This window comes from Schistocerca serialis, chromosome 5, assembly GCF_023864345.2.
Source record: "Schistocerca serialis cubense isolate TAMUIC-IGC-003099 chromosome 5, iqSchSeri2.2, whole genome shotgun sequence".
Classification (NCBI taxonomy): Eukaryota; Metazoa; Arthropoda; class Insecta; order Orthoptera; family Acrididae; genus Schistocerca; species Schistocerca serialis.
The window spans coordinates 756,149,610-756,175,285 of record NC_064642.1 but is presented as its reverse complement, the minus strand read 5'-3'; the positions used below and the strand labels follow the sequence as shown (position 1 = coordinate 756,175,285).

Below are 25,676 nucleotides of genomic sequence, written 5' to 3'. Positions count from 1 at the left end.
TGGTTCATTGTAATCAATTATTGTACTCCAGCCACAAAGTATATGTTTCAATAGTTTGGGAATAAACTGCTTCAGTATTCACTACGATTGTTACCGACCAGATTTAGCTACACATTTTGTCTTGCTGTGTTACTTTGCCAGCGTTGTTTATAAGGTATCAGTGAAAACATTTCTTCTACTGTTAAATGAATTACGTCTTTGGGTTACAGGGTTTCACTGTCCATATCACATAGCACGCTTTTCAAAAAATCCCTGGCATTTTTCAGCCACCTTCCATCTGTGAATTTCGGCATGTGCAGAACTTGGCGCACAGATTTATAAAGATTCCTGTTTCACCAAGTGTTGTGTGAGCGATTATGTATTGATAATGCAGATCAGTTATCTGCATCCAGATATCTGGAAAAGATGAATAGTTGACGCCGAAGCTGTTGTATTTCTGTTACTTCGTCAAACGATTGCACCTTCATTCCAAAATAAATAATGTACTTACTTCTCTTAAATGTCTAGAGACAGTCAAGAACGCTCCTTTCAGCAGCTGCGAAGTAATAACAGTGGTTGAGTCCAAAACCTCCTGTAACGTATTTTAATATATTTACCAATGAAATAAGCCAACAGTGTCTGCGTCCATCTACCTACCCGCACATTCCTTGATTGCCCCACACTCTAACACAACAGTCACGACACTCCGTCTCGTTATCGTTACACACAGCGATAGCAGCACCCTAAGCGGCCAACAAGCGACACTTCTGAATAAGATATCGGACGAGTCGAATATTAACATTTATTTTGATCTGTATCATAGTTTTTACAATCAGGACTATACGTATTGCCATAAAAATCGAAAAAAACTAAGAAAAGAGCCCACATTTCTCATTCTTTAGTTTCCTAAGGAAACTGGGAGGTACCAAATTGTACATTACAGGACAGTTTATTTACTATTCTCGACTATCGTACATAGTGTGTTTTCCCTTAATAACAACAAATTGCTAGTGAACACGAGAAAACCTAACCTTTTGCAGAAAGACGTCGTACACTGAAGAGCTGAGAGACTGATACACCTGCCTAATATCGTGCAGGGCTCCCGCGAGAACACAGAAGTGCCGCAACACGACGTGGCATGGTCTCGACTAATGTCTGAAGTAGTACTGGAGACAACTGACAACATGAATCCTGCAGGGCTGTCCATAAGTCCGTAGAGTACGAAGCGGTGGAGATCTCTTCTGAACAGTACGTTGCAAGGTATCCCAGATATGCTCAATAATGTTGTGTCTGGGAAGTTTGGTGGCCAGCAGAAGTGTTTAACCTCAGAAGAGTGTTCCTGGAGCCCCTGTTTAGCAATTCTAGACGTGTGGGGTATCACATTCTCCTGTTGGAATTGCCCAAGTCTGTCGGAATGCACAATGGACATGAATGGGTGCAGGTGATCAGACAGGATGCTTAGGTATGTGTCACCTGTTAGACGTATCAGGGACCCATTTTACTCCAACAGCACATGCCCCACACCATTGCAGAGCCTCCAACAGTTTGCAGGGTCCATGGATTCAGAGGTTGTCTCCGTACCCGTACACGTCGGTCCGCTCGATACAATTTGAAACGAGACACGTCCAACCAGGCAACATGTTTCCAGTCATCAACAGTCCAATGTCGATGTTGACGAGCCCAGGCGAGGCGTAAAGCTTTGTGTCGTGCAGTCATCACGGGTACACGAGTGGGCCTTCGGCTCCGAAAGCCTATATCAATGATATTTTGTTGATGGCCCAGCACTGAAATCTGCAGCAGTTTGCGGAAGAGTTGCACTTCTGTCACGTTGAACGATTCTTTTCAGTTGTCGTTGATCCCGTTATTGCAAGATCTTTTTCTGACCGCAGCGAGAGAGATTTGATGTTTTACCGGATTCCTGATATTCACGGTACACTCATGAAATGGTCGTACAGGAAAATCCCCACTTCGTCGCTACCTCGGAGATGCTGTGTCCCATAGCTCGTGCCCCGACTATAACACGACGTTCAAAGTCACTTACATCTTGATAACCTGCCGTTGTAGCAGCAGTAACCGATCTAACAATTGCGCCAGACACTTGTCTTGTACGTATATGCGTTGCCGACCGCAGCGCCATATTCTGCTTGTTTACATATCTCTGTATCTGAATATGCATGCCTGTATCAGTTTCTTTGGCGCTTCAGCGTGTATTTCACGATAATTCATGTCTTTTCTTAATTTAGTGATGAATGGAACGCTAAAATATAACAGCTGTTTTGATAATGAAGTAGAAGCGACCGCTACGGTCGCAGGTTCGAATCTTGCCTCGGGCATGGATGTGTGTGATGTCCTTAGGCTAGTTAGGTTTAAGTAGTTCTAATTTCTAGGGGACTGATGACCACAGCAGTTGAGTCCCATAGTGCTCAAAGCCATTTGAACCATTTTTTTTAAAATAAGTAAAAACAAACATTTTCCTCATTGCGCATCTGTCTTCTTTCTACATCTACATCTACATTTATACTCCACAAGCAACCCAACGGTGTGTGGCGGAGGGCACTTTACGTGCCACTGTCGTTAACTCCCTTTCCTGTTCCAGTCGCGTATGGTTCGCGGGAAGAACGACCGCCGGAAAGCCTTCGTGCGATCTCCAATCTCTCTAATTTTACATTCGTGTTCTCCTCGGGAGGTATAAGCAGGGGGAGCAATACATTCGATACCTCAACCAGAAACGCACCCTCTCGAAACCTGGACAGCAAGCTACACCGCGATGCAGAGAGCCTCTCTTGCAGAGTCTGCCACTTGAGTTTGCTAAACATCTCCGTAACGCTATCACGCTTACCAAATAACCCTGTGACGAAACGCGCCGCTCTTCTTTGGATCTTCTCTATCTTCCCTGTCAACCCGACCTGGTACGGATCCCACACTGATGAGCAATACTCAAGTATAGGTCGAACGAGTGTTTTGTTATCCACCTCCTTTGTTGATGGACTACATTTTCTAAGGATTCTCCCAGTGAATCTCAACCTGGCACCCGCCTTACCAACAGTTAATTTTATATGATCATTCCACTTCAAATCGTTCCGCACGCATACTCCCAGATATTTTACAGAAGTAACTGCTACCAGTGTTGGTTCCGCTATCATATAATCACACAATAAAGGATCCTTCTTTCTATGTATTCGCAATACATTTGTCTATGTCTATTTGCCACTCCCTGCACCAAGTGCCTATCCGCTGCAGATCTTCCTGCATTTCGCTGCAATTTTCTAATGCTGCAGCTTCTCTGTATACTACAGCATCATCCGCGAAAAGCCGCACCACTTGGAGCGCTAGTGTCGCTCCAGCTTTCAAACGGTAACAGGTTTTGCACCAGAGAGTGTCTTTGTGTATTAGACAGTGCTGCCATTCTAGTACTGCTGCGCCATTGTCGCTGCGATGCCGCCGTGTGTCCAGGCGTTGAAACGAATTGTGTCACCGCCATCTCTCTTAGATCGCGCGTCTGTTCGTGCATCGCGCCTTAGGCAGACCGTATTCTTGTTGTTTCACTCCTTGTGTTGCGCGTGCACAGCTTTAACTGCGAAGCAGAACTGATTGTAGTGGACACGTGGCAGCTCTCACACTGTCAGGCGAAGGGCCCGACGATGTCCTCTGAGTACACACTTTGCAGGGACGTGCTCAGCTGCGCGTCCTTCTTGCAGCGTGCAGGCTCGGCAGCTGTAGGCAAATGCAGCGTCAGAGACAAGTGGTGTGGACATCTGCCTACAGCCACCTCCGTGGGCAGAGTCGCGCTCGGACAGATGACAAAACGTAGAGCCACTGTTTGCCAACTGGAGAGCCGCTTATAGCGAGAAGGAGACAAGTGCGCCGCTGGATGCCTAGCCGTCGTGTCATCCAGCTACCAGGCGGTCCGGTCGAGAGTGGGCACCTGTTGCTGCCGGAAGGTTCCCGCCATCACGCGGAACCAGCGGGAGCTGACTAGTGCTCTTGATAAAATATCGATATATAGAGGTTTTATCCCTAAAACGTCGATATGCATTAGCGATAACTTTTTCACTAGCATATCGATATGCCGGTATCGGAATGGTCGGTATCGAGTGCCGATATTTTTATTTTACATTATATTTTATTCGTAATTTTCGACAAATATTTGAAGTTGTTTGACTACGAAGTCTTTCGCGGCGGAGTCCTTGCATAAAAAGTTCTCGGTTTACTTGCCGCGTCAAATTTGGATAAAATCCCAAGCTTTCGATGACTACCTCCGTCGTCTTCGTCAGGGGTAAAACTGACTGTCGTGGACCGGTGAGGCTTCCGCTTTTATAAGCAGTGGACGGCTTCTCATTGGCTGGATGACGTCACGGTGAAACCGATGCCTACTGAGGTGGCGGCCTCTATATCCATAGATTTTGTTTGCGCGCTTTATCCAGCGTTGCTTGCAGCGCCATCCATCGCAACAGGCGGAGAACTGCGAGGAATGTAAGAAGTCTCCCTCTGTGCTCTTTCTATATCAATTGCGCGCTTCCATGCATTGCTGAGTGCATAACCGGAATCTCTGTTGAAATTATTTTCACAGAGTCTAATTTCAACTGCTTCCCTGATGACAGAGTCCCAATAGTTTGAAGCGTGAGCAAGTAGTCTTGTTTCATCGAATAAAATCTTATGTTTATTTAACAAACTGTGCTCAGCCACCGCTGATTTTTCTAGATACCTGTATTTCAGGTGACGCTGATGTTCCACACAGCGATCGGCAACAGTTCTTATAGACTGGCCCACATAACTTTTTCCACACTCGCAAGGAATGCTGTAAATTCCCGGTACTCTCAGGCCAAGATTATCTTTCACGGGTCGCAGCATTTCCTTAATCTTCCTGGGTGGCCGGAAGACTGGTCTGATTCCCTGCCGGCTCAGGACTCTGCCGATCTTGCTGGTCGTTGCACCGCAGAATGGTAGCCGCGCGATGTGTTGGTCCTCTTGATCTGTTCGAACAGCGTCCTTTCTTGGTTTCTTCGCCAGAGTAGATCTGATATCACGAACAGAATAACCATTTTTTATAAATACCGTCGTCAGATGGTTAATCTCGGAGCCGATATGATCCTTGTCCGAAATAGTCCTTGCTCTGTGTACCAAGGTGTTCAGCATAGCTCTCTTCTGAGCTGGGTGGTGAAAACTACGCGCGTTTAGATATAAATCTGTATGTGTCGGTTTTCTGTGCACAGAATGTCCGAGACGTCCATCTGATTTTCGCTCCACCAGTACATCTAAGAAGGGTAACTTTCCATCCTTCTCCACCTCCACTGTAAATCTTATGTTCTGATGTATACCATTCAAATGTTCAACAAACTGCTGCAGTGCCTCATTGCCATGTGGCCAGATTAAAAATGTATCATCAACATACCTGAAGAAGCAGGATGGACGTAAGGGAGCACTGTTCAACGCTCGTTCTTCATGGAGGATTTCGAAGAACGAGCGTTGAACAGTGCTCCCTTACGTCCATCCTGCTTCTTCAGGTATGTTGATGATACATTTTTAATCTGGCCACATGGCAATGAGGCACTGCAGCAGTTTGTTGAACATTTGAATGGTATACATCAGAACATAAGATTTACAGTGGAGGTGGAGAAGGATGGAAAGTTACCCTTCTTAGATGTACTGGTGGAGCGAAAATCAGATGGACGTCTCGGACATTCTGTGCACAGAAAACCGACACATACAGATTTATATCTAAACGCGCGTAGTTTTCACCACCCAGCTCAGAAGAGAGCTATGCTGAACACCTTGGTACACAGAGCAAGGACTATTTCGGACAAGGATCATATCGGCTCCGAGATTAACCATCTGACGACGGTATTTATAAAAAATGGTTATTCTGTTCGTGATATCAGATCTACTCTGGCGAAGAAACCAAGAAAGGACGCTGTTCGAACAGATCAAGAGGACCAACACATCGCGCGGCTACCATTCTGCGGTGCAACGACCAGCAAGATCGGCAGAGTCCTGAGCCGGCAGGGAATCAGACCAGTCTTCCGGCCACCCAGGAAGATTAAGGAAATGCTGCGACCCGTGAAAGATAATCTTGGCCTGAGAGTACCGGGAATTTACAGCATTCCTTGCGAGTGTGGAAAAAGTTATGTGGGCCAGTCTATAAGAACTGTTGCCGATCGCTGTGTGGAACATCAGCGTCACCTGAAATACAGGTATCTAGAAAAATCAGCGGTGGCTGAGCACAGTTTGTTAAATAAACATAAGATTTTATTCGATGAAACAAGACTACTTGCTCACGCTTCAAACTATTGGGACTCTGTCATCAGGGAAGCAGTTGAAATTAGACTCTGTGAAAATAATTTCAACAGAGATTCCGGTTATGCACTCAGCAATGCATGGAAGCGCGCAATTGATATAGAAAGAGCACAGAGGGAGACTTCTTACATTCCTCGCAGTTCTCCGCCTGTTGCGATGGATGGCGCTGCAAGCAACGCTGGATAAAGCGCGCAAACAAAATCTATGGATATAGAGGCCGCCACCTCAGTAGGCATCGGTTTCACCGTGACGTCATCCAGCCAATGAGAAGCCGTCCACTGCTTATAAAAGCGGAAGCCTCACCGGTCCACGACAGTCAGTTTTACCCCTGACGAAGATGACGGAGGTAGTCATCGAAAGCTTGGGATTTTATCCAAATTTGACGCGGCAAGTAAACCGAGAACTTTTTATGCATTTGAAGTTGTTCTTTTGAAATTGTAGTAGAACATAATTTTACTTTCACTGTGTGAAGGAGTCTTACTTACTTTTGGAGCTTTCATCACGTCCAGTCTTTCTCTTTGATTGTGCGAAGCAAGTATAGATGGCACAAAGAAGAAGTCCGACTGCACAGCAGGGTGACGGTGTGAATGGAGTAACAAGATATCGAATGTGAAGAAATAGCACACCAGTTGCGTTAAAAATCAATTCATAACGCAATTAGTGTGCTATTTCTTCACATCGGCATTCTTCAAAACAGTTGTTGAAACTGATGAACAAAAATCTAATTGATAAGAGTGGGCGGAGACGTGTGCGGGGAAATGCTGACGTAATCGACGCTCAGCTCTACCAACAGAAACTGCAATGTTTAACTTCACCACGCAATTTTGGCACTACAGCTACTAGGACGCTAGCGTTTGTAGTAATGAAAAAATCAGGGAAGCTGACATGAAGTGAGAAACTTTCCTGCAGATTAAAACTGTGTGCCACACCGAGACACGAACTCGGGACCTTTGCCTTTTGCGGACAAAGGTCTCCAGTTCAAGTCTCGGTGTGGCACACAGTTTTAATCTGCCAGGAAAGTTTCATAACAGCGTACACTCCGCTGCAGTAAAGCTGAGAGGACGGGGAGTGAGTCTTGCTTGGGTAGCTCAGATGGTAGAGCACTAGCCCGCGAAAGGCAAAGGTGCCGAATTCGAGTCTTGGTCCGGCACACAGTTTTAATCTGCCGGGAAAGTTTCATAACAGCGCACACTCCGCCGCAGAGTGAAAATTTCATTCTGGTGACATGAAGTGTTCCAGACAAATCCGATATGTGACGAAGCCGAACGACGGACCCATCGGACACCTTGTATTGTGCCACTTATATGCAGTTACCATTGTTAGCAAAGTGGTTATCGCCAAGCGTGAACGTGCATCGTTTTCCTTTCAATCCTTGCTCTAAGGGGGATAAGCAAGCTGCTAGTTTGTTGATGTACAGAATATCTACTAAAAAATCAATACTTAAATACACAGCTCTGAAACTGGTAGTATATTTAAAATGTGTTGCCGATTTTTTTTTTTTTTTTTTTTTTTTTGCCGATAGGTTGATTGTTTTTCTCCGTCGTTATATTGATATATCGTTAGTTCCTTTCGACATATCGAGAGCATATATTGACATTGTTTTAAATATCGATACATCGGATTCCCGATATTTCTTAAAGTATCAGTAGTCCTAGTGCTTACTGACCAGTTTGGACTTACGGGAAAAAAAGTATCTTTTATTTCATCCATTTTGGTTAGAGAACTCCGCAGCTGTTTTCGTAAATCACACTGCAGGAAATACAACAACCAGGCATAAATTTTTGAATGATTTTATTCTACTATTACTAGTATCGCTCCTCAGCTCATCGTCAGATGGTAGCGTTGGTTTCTTTGCAAGTTTCATATTTGTCTCCTAAAATATGACAATGTTTTTGTGATTGCATAATTCGCAAAAACTTTTACATTTTCATTCTAAAATATAACAAAGTTTTTATGATTACATACTTTTACACTTATTTATGGTCTATACATGCTATTTACTTCTTGAAATACGAGGATAATCCCAAAAGTAAGGTCTCCTATTTTTCTATAAGTACATAGATCTGTTTATTTCTGCAATGGTTTACATCAGTTTATAGCTTGAACATTTAGCTATTTTTCGACATAATCACCATTTCTGTCGATGCATTTTTGTAGACGCTGTGGCAGTTTTTGTATGCCCATGTCATACCAGCTCCTGTTCAGAAAGTTTCTCCTGTGTTCTTTGCATAGTTATTTTATTATCCCTTCATCTGTATAGTCGAGTTCATTTATTTTTAGGATTACTATCCGTTTGTTCCAGTTGACAGCGTCAAACGCATCCTGAGATCTACGAAATCTATGTAAGTTCTTCTGTTGACCATAAAGCTTTCTTCAGTTATACTGCGACGACATAAGATAGTTCCTGTTGCACTTCTGCCTCCTTGGACGCCAAATTAGTCTTCAGATAAAATGGTCTCAATTATATTCTTAAAGTTTCTGTGTATTATTCTTGTTGATGTCTTCGAAGTTTGATCTTCACACACTGCTTTGTTTTTCTTTTAAATCATTATCATATTGTTTATCTTAAGTATTCTCGCATAATAGTAGTGTTCTGTGTATCACTGACAACACATATATCAGATTCTTTCTTTCTGTGACTGATGCTTTCATCGTTCCACCTGGTATGTAATCAGCATCACTAGCCTTTTTTTGTCAGACCATTTAATGCTTCTTCTAATTCTTTTTATGTAATTTCAGGTCGCATTTCCATTTGTTATACCTTATCTTCTTCTTCTATTGTTCTGAACTGATCTGGCTCGAAATACAACTTTTCAGTATATTGTTCCAATCTGTTAGCTACATACGTATTTTCCATGAGAATCTTTTCCTCCTAAGAGCGGACTGAACTAATGTATTGTATTCCTTTTTCCAAAATGCTTCCTTATCTAATGGTGCCTAGTCTATGTTAGCGTTTTTGTAGTTTTCATTAATTTGTCACGTAAGGCTTGCAGCCATTCTTCTTTAGCTTTTTTTTTTCTTTTTGCTTCCTTGTTTACCAAGTTTCTTAGACTATTCTCATTCAGTTTTTCCTTTGCCCTTTCTTCTCTGTTTTATTAATACCACTGGCAAGGAACCCGTTGAGTGAGAGGTCGTAAAAAGTCGATGATGTATACGGCATTCGACGCCCCACATATTGTCTAACATGCAAACAAAATATTGGCTGCTAAAAGAAACAGAGGGCGGGACTGGAGGTACGCAGCTGTGACCACAGCACGAGGCTATGGAGCGTAGTTGAACTGCTTAGTCGACGAGTAACTCACAACAGTATTCCAGTGCTAGTAATGTTGATAGAAAGCAGAGCAATATCAGCAATAAACAAAGCAGAAGTAAAAGCTGTGAGTACCGGGCGTGAGTCGTGCTTCGGTAGCTCAGATGGTAGAGCACTTGCCCGCGAAAGGCAAAGGTCCCGAGTTCGAGTCTCGGTCGGGCACACAGTTTTAATCTGCCAGGAAGTTTCATATCAGCGCACACTCCGCTGCAGAGTGAAAATCTCATTCTGGAAACATCCCCCAGGCTGTGGCTAAGCCATGTCTCTGCAATATCCTTTCTTTCAGGAGTGCTAGTTCTGCAAGGTTCGCAGGAGAGCTTCTGTAAAGTTTGGAAGGTAGGAGACGAGATACTGGCAGAAGTAAAAGCTGTGAGTACCGGGCGTGAGTCGTGCTTCGGTAGCTCAGATGGTAGAGCACTTGCCCGCGAAAGGCAAAGGTCCCGAGTTCGAGTCTCGGTCGGGCACACAGTTTTAATCTGCCAGGAAGTTTCATATCAGCGCACACTCCGCTGCAGAGTGAAAATCTCATTCTGGAAACATCCCCCAGGCTGTGGCTAAGCCATGTCTCTGCAATATCCTTTCTTTCAGGAGTGCTAGTTCTGCAAGGTTCGCAGGAGAGCTTCTGTAAAGTTTGGAAGGTAGGAGACGAGATACTGGCAGAAGTAAAAGCTGTGAGTACCGGGCGTGAGTCGTGCTTCGGTAGCTCAGATGGTAGAGCACTTGCCCGCGAAAGGCAAAGGTCCCGAGTTCGAGTCTCGGTCGGGCACACAGTTTTAATCTGCCAGGAAGTTTCATATCAGCGCACACTCCGCTGCAGAGTGAAAATCTCATTCTGGAAACATCCCCCAGGCTGTGGCTAAGCCATGTCTCTGCAATATCCTTTCTTTCAGGAGTGCTAGTTCTGCAAGGTTCGCAGGAGAGCTTCTGTAAAGTTTGGAAGGTAGGAGACGAGATACTGGCAGAAGTAAAAGCTGTGAGTACCGGGCGTGAGTCGTGCTTCGGTAGCTCAGATGGTAGAGCACTTGCCCGCGAAAGGCAAAGGTCCCGAGTTCGAGTCTCGGTCGGGCACACAGTTTTAATCTGCCAGGAAGTTTCATATCAGCGCACACTCCGCTGCAGAGTGAAAATCTCATTCTGGAAACATCCCCCAGGCTGTGGCTAAGCCATGTCTCTGCAATATCCTTTCTTTCAGGAGTGCTAGTTCTGCAAGGTTCGCAGGAGAGCTTCTGTAAAGTTTGGAAGGTAGGAGACGAGATACTGGCAGAAGTAAAAGCTGTGAGTACCGGGCGTGAGTCGTGCTTCGGTAGCTCAGATGGTAGAGCACTTGCCCGCGAAAGGCAAAGGTCCCGAGTTCGAGTCTCGGTCGGGCACACAGTTTTAATCTGCCAGGAAGTTTCATATCAGCGCACACTCCGCTGCAGAGTGAAAATCTCATTCTGGATTACATTATATCTACAAAAACAGTTGCCGAAGTTGACATTTCATCAGAAAACCAAGGAACATTGCAGACTGAGACAGAAATGGCAGACGAAATATCAGCATTTCTGCAAGATGAGTCAGTGGAATTTGTGGTTTCGTATACGCTTGAGTGTGCGGACAATGTGAATGAGTAGCACAATGATGACGATACATGCTTAACAAGTGGAAGTGATACTGAAACAGGTGTCGAGTCATGTATTTCATTATCCAAGTCGGACAGCAGCGCAGGAAAAAAAAAAAAAAAAAAAAAAGAAGCTATGAACAGACATCAAATAAATTCCCAGCAATAAGAACGTATGGACGTGTAGTCCATAAGAAAAGCTACGGATATTCAAGGGAGAACAAATTGCACTTGTTACAAAAACTGGTGCTCATATGTTTCAAGGATGCTCGATACAATTTGCAGGACGTGCATCATAAAGACCTACTACGTTATGCACATCGAATTGCGCGCGGCATAGATTACAGTGATTTGGAGGAAACCGGTGAATGGTTGCGTAACTTCAAATAGTGCTACAGCGACGTAAGATAACGAAATTTCAAATAAAACGTCAACTTGACGACGCACAGAAAACTGCGGAGTCGACCCGAAAATTAGTTGATGAGATAAACAAACTTATCTGATCGTTCAGTAAGGAATTTTTTTCCAACTCCGACCAATCGGTATTTGAAGAGGAAATGCTGCATATGAAAGGAACCCTGGAAAGCAGAGGTAGCAAGCGAGTTGTATCAAAGTCAAATAACACCACTGCGTTAAGGCATCCGTATACAATTACGCTGGCTGTTAATCCGGATAGTAAATTGGCCGAGAAGTTATTTATTGTGCTGGAAGATTCTGTGCTCCCTACGATACTTTCTTGTTTGCGTGATTTTGAAAGGTCATTACGGAGTGGGAAAATGTGCGTAAGAGAACTGTGTTACGAGAAGTGCTTTTGGCCAATGGCTGGTCAACATAAATTGCTTTTGCTTGATTCCTGGTCTGCGTACAAAAATCATACTCCTTTAGAACAAACTATACCTCCTGAAAAGTGTGTGACATTGCAGTTAATACCACCTGGAACCATTGGACAAACTCAACCTCTGGACGTTTTTTTTTTTTACGTGCTTATAAAACATATTCTCGCACAATCTGCAGCTACACCTTAAAGGTTAGCCAGTTTCACGATAATCTCCACGACAAACTGTTTCGCATTCGGTAGCATGCCATCACACTGCATAAGTTCTCATCACGCCGTTACACCGATATGATTCTACAGGTATATGCATTCTTTAAGAGTGGATATCTAGGTGAACTTCCTGCACGGTTTGTAGCTCCTTAGAAGTTAGCCTTCGGTCTTGATGGTGCGAACCTTTGTGATCACTGTAACCCACCATTTTTCATTCAGTGCTCATGGCGCAAGTTAATGGTTTGTTTCGAACATTTCTTGAATGTCGACGATGTCCGTGAAGTGAAGTGTAACACAAACATTCCGTGGGGTCTTGCCCACTCGTATCGTACAGGGTGCCTAAGGGATGCTGCGTTCTTGGAATGCTATACAGCAATTCAAGCAAATAACATTAGTAGTTTTGTTTCAATAAAGCAGATTGACAATACTTAACTTGCAATATACAATGGTGTCGCAAGCGACGGGCGACATGCAACAAAAATCCGAGTCCTTTGCTATATACAATGTTCATGCAAGTTTGACACACAGTTTGTGGATCACTAATAACTGCTATGGTAGCGTTCCCTGCTAGGCCTGTCCGTATACTGTCCGAATACTGAGCGGCCAAGTTGGCAAGAGCGGCGCTTTTGTTCTCCTCTTGCAGAGGCCGCTCCTGTCGTGGTGTGGTCATAATCAGCGCGCCATTGGCCGACGTCGTTTCACCGCCTTCTCTTCTCTTGCGATCATCTTCGTTCCGGCGCTTGTGGTTACAGCAGAACACATTCTACACTCCTGGAAATTGAAATAAGAACACCGTGAATTCATTGTCCCAGGAAGGGGAAACTTTATTGACACATTCCTGGGGTCAGATACATCACATGATCACACTGACAGAACCACAGGCACATAGACACAGGCAACAGAGCATGCACAATGTCGGCACTAGTACAGTGTATATCCACCTTTCGCAGCAATGCAGGCTGCTATTCTCCCATGGAGACGATCGTAGAGATGCTGGATGTAGTCCTGTGGAACGGCTTGCCATGCCATTTCCACCTGGCGCCTCAGTTGGACCAGCGTTCGTGCTGGACGTGCAGACCGCGTGAGACGACGCTTCATCCAGTCCCAAACATGCTCAATGGGGGACAGATCCGGAGATCTTGCTGGCCAGGGTAGTTGACGTACACCTTCTAGAGCACGTTGGGTGGCACGGGATACATGCGGACGTGCATTGTCCTGTTGGAACAGCAAGTTCCCTTGCCGGTCTACGAATGGTAGAACGATGGGTTCGATGACGGTTTGGATGTACCGTGCACTATTCAGTGTCCCCTCGACGATCACCAGTGTAGGAGATCGCTCCCCACACCATGATGCCGGGTGTTGGCCCTGTGTGCCTCGGTCGTATGCAGTCCTGATTGTGGCGCTCACCTGCACGGCGCCAAACACGCATACGACCATCATTGGCACCAAGGCAGAAGCGACTCTCATCGCTGAAGACGACACGTCTCCATTCGTCCCTCCATTCACGCCTGTCGCGACACCACTGGAGGCGGGCTGCACGATGTTGGGGCGTGAGCGGAAGACGGCCTAACGGTGTGCGGGACCGTAGCCCAGCTTCATGGAGACGGTTGCGAATGGTCCTCGCCGATACCCCAGGAGCAACAGTGTCCCTAATTTGCTGGGAAGTGGCGGTGCGGTCCCCTACGGCACTGCGTAGGATCCTACGGTCTTGGCGTGCATCCGTGCGTCGCTGCGGTCCGGTCCCAGGTCAACGGGCACGTGCACCTTCCGCCGACCACTGGCGACAACATCGATGTACTGTGGAGACCTCACGCCCCACGTGTTGAGCAATTCGGCGGTACGTCCACCCGCCCTCCCGCATGCCCACTATACGCCCTCGCTCAAAGTCCGTCAACTGCACATACGGTTCACGTCCACGCTGTCGCGGCATGCTACCAGTGTTAAAGACTGCGATGGAGCTCCGTATGCCACGGCAAACTGGCTGACACTGACGGTGGCGGTGCACAAATGCTGCGCAGCTAGCGCCATTCGACGGCCAACACCGCGGTTCCTGGTGTGTCCGCTGTGCCGTGCGTGTGATCATTGCTTGTACAGCCCTCTCACAGTGTCCGGAGCAAGTATGGTGGATCTGACACACCGGTGTCAATGTGTTCTTTTTTCCATTTCCAGGAGTGTATTTTCTGTCGCTCTTCTAATGCACGTGGTTAGTCATCACCAGCTAATATTTTTCCTGTTGTCATTCTTAACACAACACTTTCAAACGAACCTTACTAGAGATTGAACTCGCGACCCCATGGTTTCCTGGATTTGTTGGAAGGAGGCTGCATTTCTTATTGATATATAAAAAAACTGATTAAAAGGTAAAGTCTTCTGTTGGACAACGGTCTAACGGAACCAGTCACGGAATTTTCGGAAACAATCACGCAACTGAAAATCCTTGCACAGAAGGAGCAGGTAATAAGGAACCATTTGAAGACCAAATGGGCCCCAATATTACCAATCCAGACCAGATAATTGAATTAAACTAATTCTCCCATGAAGTGATATAAATATTAAAAAATGATGGAGCCTAGATTTGATAGTGACTATCTATAGTGCAATTTCATTACACTATTAGCACTCATTAATAACATAAACTACAGTAATACATTTAATTGCTACTTCCCTGATATGTACGTTGGAAGCCTGGGGCTTGGTGGACCAGATAGGCACATACAGTATACTACACAAGATTTGGATCCCGTACCAGTAATCTGCATATTGTGAATTTAATTTTTGCCATGGAGATAACCTAAGAGAATGGGAGAAGCGAACACATGTTCATGGCCAGGCACATTGAAAGGAGACGCGATTCGTACCCACTGACTTCATAGTGCACGCTATCTTGAAAACCCAGAAGGGTGTTCATTAACGTAATGACTCAGATGAAAGGATCTATCCTGGCTGCTGACTTGTGGCTTCGGATATCAGTCCACGTGGGGAAAAATTAAAACAAAATGGGCTAGAAAACAATAGTATTAAAAATTGCATAATTCCATCAAACTGACGGAAAGGATGTACCTATCGGTATGCATTAAGCGGAAATCCCGTTATGAAACGCACTAAACTAATACTTATTCTGAAACCCTCAGCTGCCGACAGGTGCTGTTGATATACAGGTTGCCCAACTCTTAAGGGAATCGCCAAAGCGTGCGCGAGTAATGAGTGGATGGGCAAATGTCTATAAGGTACTTTACATATGTAGAATTGTGGACAGTTGGGAATGTGAGTCTCGCGGGAGGCGTGCAAGGGATAAGTCCATGCAGTCGCGCTATTCATCTGTGTCGTCGGTGGCTCAGATGGATAGAGCGTCTGCCATGTAAGCAGGAGATCCCGGGTTCGAGTCCCGGTCGGGGCACACATTTTCAGCTGTCCACATCGAGGTATATCAACAACACCTGTCGGCAGCTGAGGGTTTCAGTTAGTCATCATTTATTCCAGGGAAAAGCTGCACGATCATCTGTTCTTTCAAGAACAGTTACTGTCTTCATAATACTCATTCGGCATTCGACAAGCAATGAATACATACACTCATGTTGAGGGGGGGAACAGAACACCTTGAACATATAAAAATAGGACGTTCATACTCACAGGACACGTGCATTAATATGTTCTGCAGGAATGATTCCCGAGCGAGGTGGCGTAGTGGTTAGCACACTGCACTCGCACTCGGGAGGACGACGGTTCAAACCCGCGTCCAGGCATCGTGATTTAGGTTTTCCGTGATTTCCCTAAATCGCTCCAGGCCCTTTGAAAGGCCACGGGATACTTTCTTCCCCATCCTTCCGTAATCCTATGGGACCGATGACCTCGCTATCTGGTCCCTTGCCCAAAATCAACCAACCAACCAGAAATGAATAGCTTTTGAACCATGCCAGCCTGCGGGTTCAGGGTCAACACCGATATCGCGGCGCAACACCACCTTCCAGTAAAATATGGTTGCAGCTCTCGCTGTCACTATAAACCGAATGTAATGAATGGCTCAGCGTGACTTGAGAAGACGTACAGGATGCCTCGCAGGCGTATGCGCGAACTGTACCGTCACATCAGTGAGTTTTAAAGAGTGCTCATCATTGGTATGAGAGAATGTGATGTATCCATCCAAGAAACTGCCGCTCGTTTGGGACGAAGTGTTTCGGCAGTCCAACGGGTGAGCGTAGAACGGTTCACGGAAGGCTGTAGAAAACGATGCGATGGGTCAGGTCGCACTAGTCCGACCACCCCTCGAGAAGATCAACACCTCATTCGAATGGCATTCCTGGACAGATCTGAGTCCTCCTCGGTTCTGGTGCAACAGTGGAGCACATTGTACACTATAAGGTGTGACAATCCGTCGCCGTTTATTATGGCATGGGTTAGTGCGCGTAGTCCACTTCTCTGCCTACCTTTGACGAATGTCCAGAAGCATGCTAAACGCCATGTTCTACGGAACGACGTCACCGGAGACAGGAATTCAGATAGTGTTTTAGGACAAATTCAGGTTCTGTTTGTTTGAAAATAATAGCCGCATTCTGGATCGCGGCAGACAGGGGGAGAGGCATCACGGTGAATGCATTCGCACAAGACATATAGCACCAACTCAAGACCTTACGGTGTGGGGTGCTATTGGGTATAACCATATTGCGTGTCCAGGGCACTGGTGTGAACTACGTGAATGACATCCTGCGACCTGTAGCCATACGCTTTCTGCACCACACCCCAGACATAATTTTTCAGCAAGACAATGCACGACCAGATGTTGCTGCATGAAACAGGTGCCTTCTTAGTGTCACAGGATGTCAGCCTTTTGTCGTTGTTCGTCAGATCACCAGACCTGTCGCCAATCGAAAATGTGTGGGATATGGTGAAGTGACAGGTGCAGCAGTGTGACCCAACCGCCACAGGTGAACTTTGGAACCAGCTGCGTCAAGCATGGATGGCTACACCACAGAACGCCATTCGCGCTTTATGCACTTCGGTGCCACCACGAAAGGGACAAGTTATCAGGGTCCATGGCGGACCCTGTGCCTAATAGGCAACAGAACACTTTCTGAACCTAGGTGACTGAAATGCTGATCATTTCTGCAGAATATGCTAATGTACATGTCCTATGAATACGAACGTCCTATCGCTAGTCGTTCAAGGTGTTCTGTTTTTTATGAACATGAGTGCACTTGCAATTTAGGAGCACATGGACGGATAGGTTTGAGACCATCTTCCGAAGTAAACCCAGTCTCGCAAATATCACTGTGCACACTACTGCTCACGTAAAAACCGGCATGAATGATTTGAAGCGGGAATTCACAAAACGAAGGAAATACGTGAGGGAGTAGACGTCATTAAGCAACTATACAGCAGGTACTGAACAGCAGTACATGAAGAATCCTGCTCTGCACGTTAATATTACTAATACATGCTGGAACACGAATCACTACAAACCAGAAACGTCCGAACTGTAACGAAATACGACCCTTGCTAATAAGTATCGAATTATGAACGCACAGTTCTGCAAACGTACCGAAATTACGAAATAGGGAAACATAACCCTGAAGTGAAAATGCGTGACGTGCTGCAAGTGTCGTGAGCGCGAGATCACGACCTGGGAGTATGAGCCAGGAGACAGTGGGGAGACAAAGTCAGGTCATGGAATGAGGAGGGGGTTCCTCGACGTAGGGCGCTCGTTGTCCCTCATCCTTCTGCTTCCTCTAGGCATTCCAGAATGGGCGCTCTCAGGCCATGCTCCGCACACCTCGTTGGGCCCGGATCCAGGACCGCCACCACACGGTGGACATGCCGTTGTTCAGGGAACAGATTCGGGTATCACTGGTGCCCAGTGGCACAGGGTCAAAATACCCCGACCCGACGTGAAAGATCCACAATGACGTCCACTGAAAGCCAAGTGAATACAAAGAAAAAATAAAGAAAGTTAAAATAAATAAATCAGGGACCACCACCTCAGCAGGGTCTACGGAAAAGAGCCCATGATCCTGCTTAAGATTAATAAAGATGAACTTGACCCATTTACCTTCACCCCAGAAGACCGATCACACACGAATGGTAGTACTTTGGGAACAGGCCCAGACCTAGGGGAGGGGGGGGGGGGGGGAGCAAACTGGGGTATCTGCCCCGGGCGGCAATTTCAGAGGGCGCCAAATTCATGTTCTTGAAGGAAAAAACCTTGTTTGACAAAGCACCTAGCATCCAGCGCAAGTTGGTCTCTCGATTGTCCATATGATTTTGAAACACATCCCAGTTTGTTTTTTAACATTTTTGAACACGTACGAACTTGAGTACTGGACAGTTCGTAAGTTGATTTTTGAATGTGTGCATAGTGTACGTCATGTCTCGGCCAGGGGAATCTCCGTCGCATCTAGAAATAAAACCCGCAGACAAAAGGGGACGGTGCTATACGTGCTGATTCGAATAAACCCCAATGGGTGACTGACAATCGGTGTTGGTTTGTGTGGTTGACAAGGTGTGCGAACGATCAGCGTTGTTATTAGCGAAATCCATAGATTCATGCTACCAGAGTGGAAATAAACGACTAACAGGAGAAATAGGTAAGAAAGATTGCGTATTATCTTCTTGGTGTATCCAAGTAACTGAAATTTTGACAAAAAATTTTTACCGGATAGCTGCACTACTAAGTACCAGTTGTACAGTCATCGGTTAGCAGCCACTTCAAGTTCTGTTCTCGGAATAGTGCGGAAAACGAATTGTACGGACGCGTAATAGCGCCTAACCGGAGAATAAACGCAGGATAACTGAACCGGTGAATCTAGCAGAGCTAGCGAAGCTAACCGTAGAACAAATTTGAAAATGGCAGCAAGAGTTATCTAATTAGTGATGACAAGTTTGTATTTTTAGAACGAGGAAGGAGAAGAAACAGGGACATCACACAAATTATATGGAAGAATATAACGATTCCAAATTTATTTAAAATTTTCGTATTATTACAACTTTTCGATCTCATGCTTGAGAAAGTGGAGCGTATGAATGAAATGTGAAACTATTTCCTAATATAAAACTTTTTGCTTGTAGTAGGCCTAATAGCCATTTGATATTGTTACTTCGTGAATTGTATTCTGTCGTGTCATTTATGTAAATGAAGTGCATAAAAATGGATATTTGTGGCAAAATAGTCTCGTTAATTTGGTGGGTGTTACAATTGCTGCATTGTCGGAAAGGCCTATTTTGTTTTATCTAGCAGACAGTGACGAAATTGACGTAATAAAATCAAGAAACCACATCCGTCTTAGGTACTGTTCATATCAACAGCTTTTCAGTATTAGACGACATTTTGATTTTTCATGTAGCAAAACGTTTGACGAACTTTGAGGAGGTAATAGATTTTTTCGCAGAAAGGAAAGCATGCCGTGCAAAGTTGTAGCAAGATTAGAGAGAAAAAAATGCTGGGATCTAAGGATTGAAGAAATGTGTACTCTCTTGTTTATCTCTTGTCTTTGCTGGTTTTATGTTTCCTATATTTAATTTTATGTCACACAAAAGAGAAAGTCATTAGCTAATAAGCAATAAAGAGTGCAAATTTTCTGAAGAGTTCTTATTCTCCCTGTCACAAATAGTCCCACCCATTATTAATTGAGACAATTTTTTGTAGTGGGCGGGGGGGGGGGGGGGGAGGAGGTAGGATGTCAAACCGGCTGACTGGGAGCAGGAGAGGCACCACATGACATTTTAATTTCCACCGGCCTGAATATAGGTTTAGATGGCTTCCATTACAAAATATACGCGTTTGAATTGCATAGAGCAAAATATAGTCGTGCGGTAGAAGAATGCTATGTGTAGAGGCGTGGCACTGCAGCTCGGCACGCGTAAGACCAAATAACATGTCTTGCATTTCCTTCAACATTTATGTAGTATGTACCAAATTCTTCAGAAAGAGGTGCACTACGAAATAAACATATTTTTGAAAAGCCGATTTCTTTTAATTTTTGACGTCCTATCTCAAACACTCTTGGGGGAGGGCGAGGGGGTGGGGTTGCCAATATAAAGTTTTTGCTCCGGTTCGGAAATATCGTAGATCCGGGGCTGTTTGGAAATATCACATAAAAAAAAGTTCAGCAGTGTGTTCGTCGCACCTGAAAATGTCGGTCGGTTGCGCCGATGAAATATTGTGTGAATTTCATAATGAGATCCGATGTTTCGCGCGAGACAATCAGTCTGTCGGGAAAGCCTCAAGCTAAACAAGAATGCAACACATTCTTACCATCAGCAAAGAACGAAAAATCGTCTTCAACTTGTACAAAAACCAGACTGGAGTTATAAGAGTCGAAGGATATGAAAGACAAGCAGTAATTACAAATGGAGAGAGCGGTTGTACCCTATCCCCTGCTATCAGAACACTGAGTAACCAAGTAAAGGAAACCAAGGAGAGAGGATATGGCGACAGAGAGGGTATCTGACCATCCCATACCACTGATATTGCCAAATCCCGAATAACATGCCAGCCCCATGAAGGTACGGAATAAAGGCAGGAAGAAGAAGAAGAAGTTGCCTGCATGAGTGTCCATGGAAAGACTCTCACTCTTAGCAGAAAAACTACAGAAGATAGTGCGTAAATTCTCTGATTATTTTATAGTAACAGATGGGATATTTCGACTTATCAATTATGGAATGGAAGACACAACGATTAGGGCGGGTGGTATGGACAGTGATTCGTATTATATTGTTCTAAATGCCTCTCTCCGAAAATTACGAGGTCTTTTCACAAAAATCCGCAAGTTTGTCCAAAAATTTTTTCTACGCTTACCTTTTACTTGCTGTGCATGGTCTCCTTCGAAATACTCTCCTCCACAATTGATACACCGCTCCCAGTGCCGTTTCCACTTCCAGAAGCAGTCTTGGCACGCCTCTTGCTGGATCGCGCTAAGCGCCATTTTCCTTGATCTCGTCTATCGTTACAAATACTCGTCTTTTCAACAGGGTTTTCAGCTTCGGAAATAAAAAAAAGTACACAAGTGCCAGGTCTGGAGAGTACGTGGGTGCGTTATCGTGATGAAAAAGCCATGAACTATCCTACCACATTCCAGACCGTTTCCTTCTCACATTCTTTCTCAGGCGTCGCAACATGTCCCGATATTACCATGATTTAACAGTTTGTCCCTGAATTCATGATGAACTAATCCTTCAAAGTCAAAGAAGACTATCAACATGGCTTTGACATTTGACCTGACCTGACGAGCTTTTTAGTCTTGGAGAATCTTTCCCGACCCATTGTGAAGACTGAACCTTGGTCTCAACACCATAACCGTAGACCCACATCTCATCACCAGTTATGATTCTCTTAAGGAACATCTCGTTCTCATTTGCGCGATCCGAAAGCTCTTCACAGATTGCGACGCGAAGGTTTCTCTGGTCTTTACACGTGAGCCGTCGGACAATCGGCGGCAAAAAGATGCGTTCCAAGATGCTGTGTCAGAATTTCATGACATGATCTAAGTGAAATGTTACATTCTTCTGCTATCTCTCGGACAGTCAGTCTTCGACTGACACGCGCAATTTTGTTGGCTTTTTGGCATCAGCGTTGTCGGTACACGTCGAAGGACGTTCTAAACGAGGATCGTCTTTAATTTCCCTCCGGCCATTTTTAAACCGTGTGAACCATACGTAACACTGAGTACGGCTTAAGCTCTCATCACCAGAGGCTTCGTGCATCATTTGGTGCGTCTCTGTAAAGGTTTCCGGCCGGCCGAAGTGGCCGTGCGGTTCTGGGCGCTGCAGTCTGGAACCGCGAGACCGCTACGGTCGCAGGTTCGAATCCTGCCTCGGGCATGGATGTGTGTGATGTCCTTAGGTTGGTTAGGTTTAACTAGTTCCAAGTTCTATGGGGTTAATGACCTCAGAAGTTAAGTCCCATGGTGCTCAGAGCCATTTGTAAAGATTTCCCTGAGTTTCACACAAAAATTAATGCAGACGCGTTGCTTCTCTAACTCTGCAATCTCGAAATTCGCAAACTGTGCAACAAAACGTTCTGCTGAATATAGCACTGAACAATAACAGACATACAACAATGAAATTTGTCAGTTACCCATTAAACACAGACGAGTACAGGGACGCCAACTGCATTTTGCGTGAAATTACGAATGTTCCGGAATTTTTTGAACAGTCCTCGTATTTTGAGCAGCTTATCAGGGAACGGCACGAGATGGAAATGTCTTATATCTCGTTGTTACAAAGAGGCTCAAATTTTTCGATTAACTTAACGAAAAGCAGGGAATCAATAATAACATCGCTGACTGTGAATGCAAGAGGATTATTAAGGAAGACGAAACACATTTCTGTCATTAAGCGCCACAAGAAGACGATTTCTGATTACCTGAGTGATCAACACCAATCATTCTTCTTTGAGACTGAAAATGTTTTGTACAAATGGAGAAAATCGAAAAGTATTGTACAACATGTACGTGGTGATCAAATTTGCGAGGGACCGGAAAGATCCGCACTGGTTTAAGAGCTGTATTCGAAAACTATCCCGAAATAAAGTGACCATAACATATTTAAAGATTTCCAAAGCTTTAATGATAAACAAAACGAACACAGGGAGAGCCATGCGTCAAACATTGGATAAATTTTAAAGTAAAACTCTATCTGTCGATCTGACAAAATGTTCCACGAAGATCTCGTCTTAGGTAAAGTTAGCAAACGGATCAAAGCCATTTATCCATTAATTCATTAAACATATTCGCACAAAAAGAGGATGGCAGAGAGGAGTACGAAATATTAAAATTCTTTTCTCAAAAATCGTTGCAATGAGAAAGATTATATTACAGTTCCTCCCGTCAACCGTCGCACGAACACCAAAATGATATATCGAGATAGGTGACAGCGGGATAGACAACCAAATAAAATCGCCCAAAAACGGGAAGGCTAATGGGACACTTAGGGTACACGAATCTACAGAGAGCATTCGAAGAAGCTTGCCTTCTTCTAGCAGAAGTCTATTGTAGGTTGCTGGAGGAACGAAGGGTTCCAAGTGATTGAAAAATGTGCAGGTCATTAGCAATTTCAAGAAGCGTTATGGAACAGATTTAAAGAACAGTAGGACCATACCGCTAGCGTCAGTCTAATATAGAATTTTGGAACACGTTTTACATTCGCGAATTAGAATTTTTCTGGAGTTCGTGAATCTCCTCTGTAGGAATCAACACGGATTCCACAAACAAGTAGCATGTGAAACCGTCTTCGCTCTGTCGCCCAGAATGCAACGAGCCTAGGTTGACACAATGTTCCTCGATATAGGGCTGGCGTTCTATACAGTTCTGCATTGTCACCTGGTGAACAATATACGTGCATACGGAATATCACACAAACTTTGTGATTAGTTTGAAGAGTTTCTATGGAATAAAACGCAGCATTTCGTTCTTAACAGAAAGAAATCTTACCACGTAACAGTAGACATAGATGACGTGATGTATGACGTCGAAGGCCCCATGAGGTTATTCCCGGGTGATGATGCTGTATGCAGAGACGTTGAAATGGAGCTTAACCCAAATCGGGTTGATACCTCGTGCAGGGATTTGTAGACCGTAGTTGACTCTCAGTATAAACAAATGCAACGTATTGTATTGAAATAAGCAGAAAGGCTGGTTATTGTTAGATTACATGATTGCCGCCGGCCGCGGTGGTCTAGTGGTTCTAGGCGCGCAGTCCGGAACCGCCCGACTGCTACGGTTGCAGGTTCGAATCCTGCCTTGGGCATGGATGTGTGTGATGTTCTTAGGTTAGTTAGGTTTAAGTAGTTCTAAGTTCTAGGGGACTGATGACCACAGAAGTTAAGTCCCATAGAGCTCAGAGCCATTTGAACCATTTTTTACATGATTGCCGGACATTTACTGGAAGAAGTGACGTTCATTTAAATCTCTAGAAGTATGCGCAAGCAGAGATTTAGACTGGAACGATCACATAAAACTAATTGCAGGAAGGCAAGTGCCAGAATCAGATTCGTTGGAAGAGTCCCCATGAAGTTTAATCCACCCACGAAAGAGGTTGGTTACAAATCTCTCTTTGGACTGATGTTTTGGGACCACTGTCAGATAGCATTGAGATAGGAACAGAGATCCAAAGAAGAGCAGCACGTTTCACCACAGGACGAGAGCATCATGGAGGTGCTCATTCAGCTCCTCTGAGGGACACTGCAAGGTTCATATGGCTCTGAGCACTATGGGACTTAACTTCTGAGGTCATTAGTCCCCTAGAACTTAGAACTACTTAAACCTAACGAACCTGAGGACATCACACGCATCCATGTCCGAGGCAGGATTTGAACCTGCGACCGTAGCGGTCGCGCGGTTCCAGACTGTAGCGCCTAGAACCGCTCGGCCACCCCGGCCTGCAGGACGCTGCAAGGGACGTGTTTTACATGGCAATGAGATTCACTGTTAAAATTCTGAGAGTGAATGTTCGCAGAGGAGCCAACCAGTATACTGCCTCCTCCTACGTGAACAGGGTGTTCAAAACACAAAAGTGCGCCGTATTTTGAGTGGTGTTAGTGTGAGCCAAACACTACAAAAACGTGCAGTAGACAAAGTTCTAAAACGTGCATACTTTAAGGGCTATGAGCACCTGTTCATCTACGCTTCTGTGAAACACATCTCTTCTACTGCAAGCTCTTTATTCTTACGAACGACCTGGAAAACGCAGTAAACAAAAGAGGACACATTCTCCTGTTGTTGTCCATTGACACAGAAAGCAGTAAATACCTGCTAGTCTTACTACTGTAAACCACATTCACAGTGCTGGGTAAGTGCAGCGCATGCTTTAGATCTAATGGAAACAGTTGGTGTTTTGGCAAGTTTGTGAACTGCTTTTAAATTGCAATACAATCTTTGCGCTTACCAGCATGACGGAAACCTAGTATATCCCACATCTGAAGTGGCAAATATGATCTTCTGTTTGCGGTATCTGCAGCTTTTCGGTCGGCCGCACTTTCAAACACGCGTGCCGCCAGTTGCGCCGCTGCGCTTCCTACTGCCGCCACCGTGGCACGGGGGCTCTGCCACGAACGATTACGCCGCTACCAATGAGATGCAAGCACCCCCTCTCCGGAGCTCCGGCGGCGGGTATATTTAAGTGCGAATATCCATGTGGTTTTGTGGTAGCGTTCTCGCTTCCCGCGCACGGGGTCCGGGGTTCGATTCCCGGCGGGTCAGGGATTTTTTCCTGCCTCGTGATGACTGGGTGTTGTGTCGTCTTCATCATCATCATTCATCCCTATTACGCTCGGCAACGGCAAACCACATCCACCAGGACCTTGCCTACTACAGCGCTGCGGGTCTCCTGCATCGTCCCCTACGCTCCTCGGAGTATGGGACATCATCATCATCATCATCATCCATGTACTAACGCCATTTTGTGTGTTTGCCAGTTAAAACACAATAATAAATACAGGGGTCATGCCGGGCGATCTCAGT

The 25,676-nt window shown here is 45.1% G+C and overlaps 1 non-coding gene across 1 annotated transcript; it reads left to right on the top strand.

The window, feature by feature from the left end:
• Window positions 1-15,550: 15,550 nt before the first annotated feature.
• Trnat-ugu (transfer RNA threonine (anticodon UGU)) lies at window positions 15,551-15,625 on the top strand. The gene has a single exon. It is a non-coding gene; the product is annotated as a tRNA-Thr (tRNA).
• The last annotated feature ends 10,051 nt before the right edge of the window (window positions 15,626-25,676 follow it).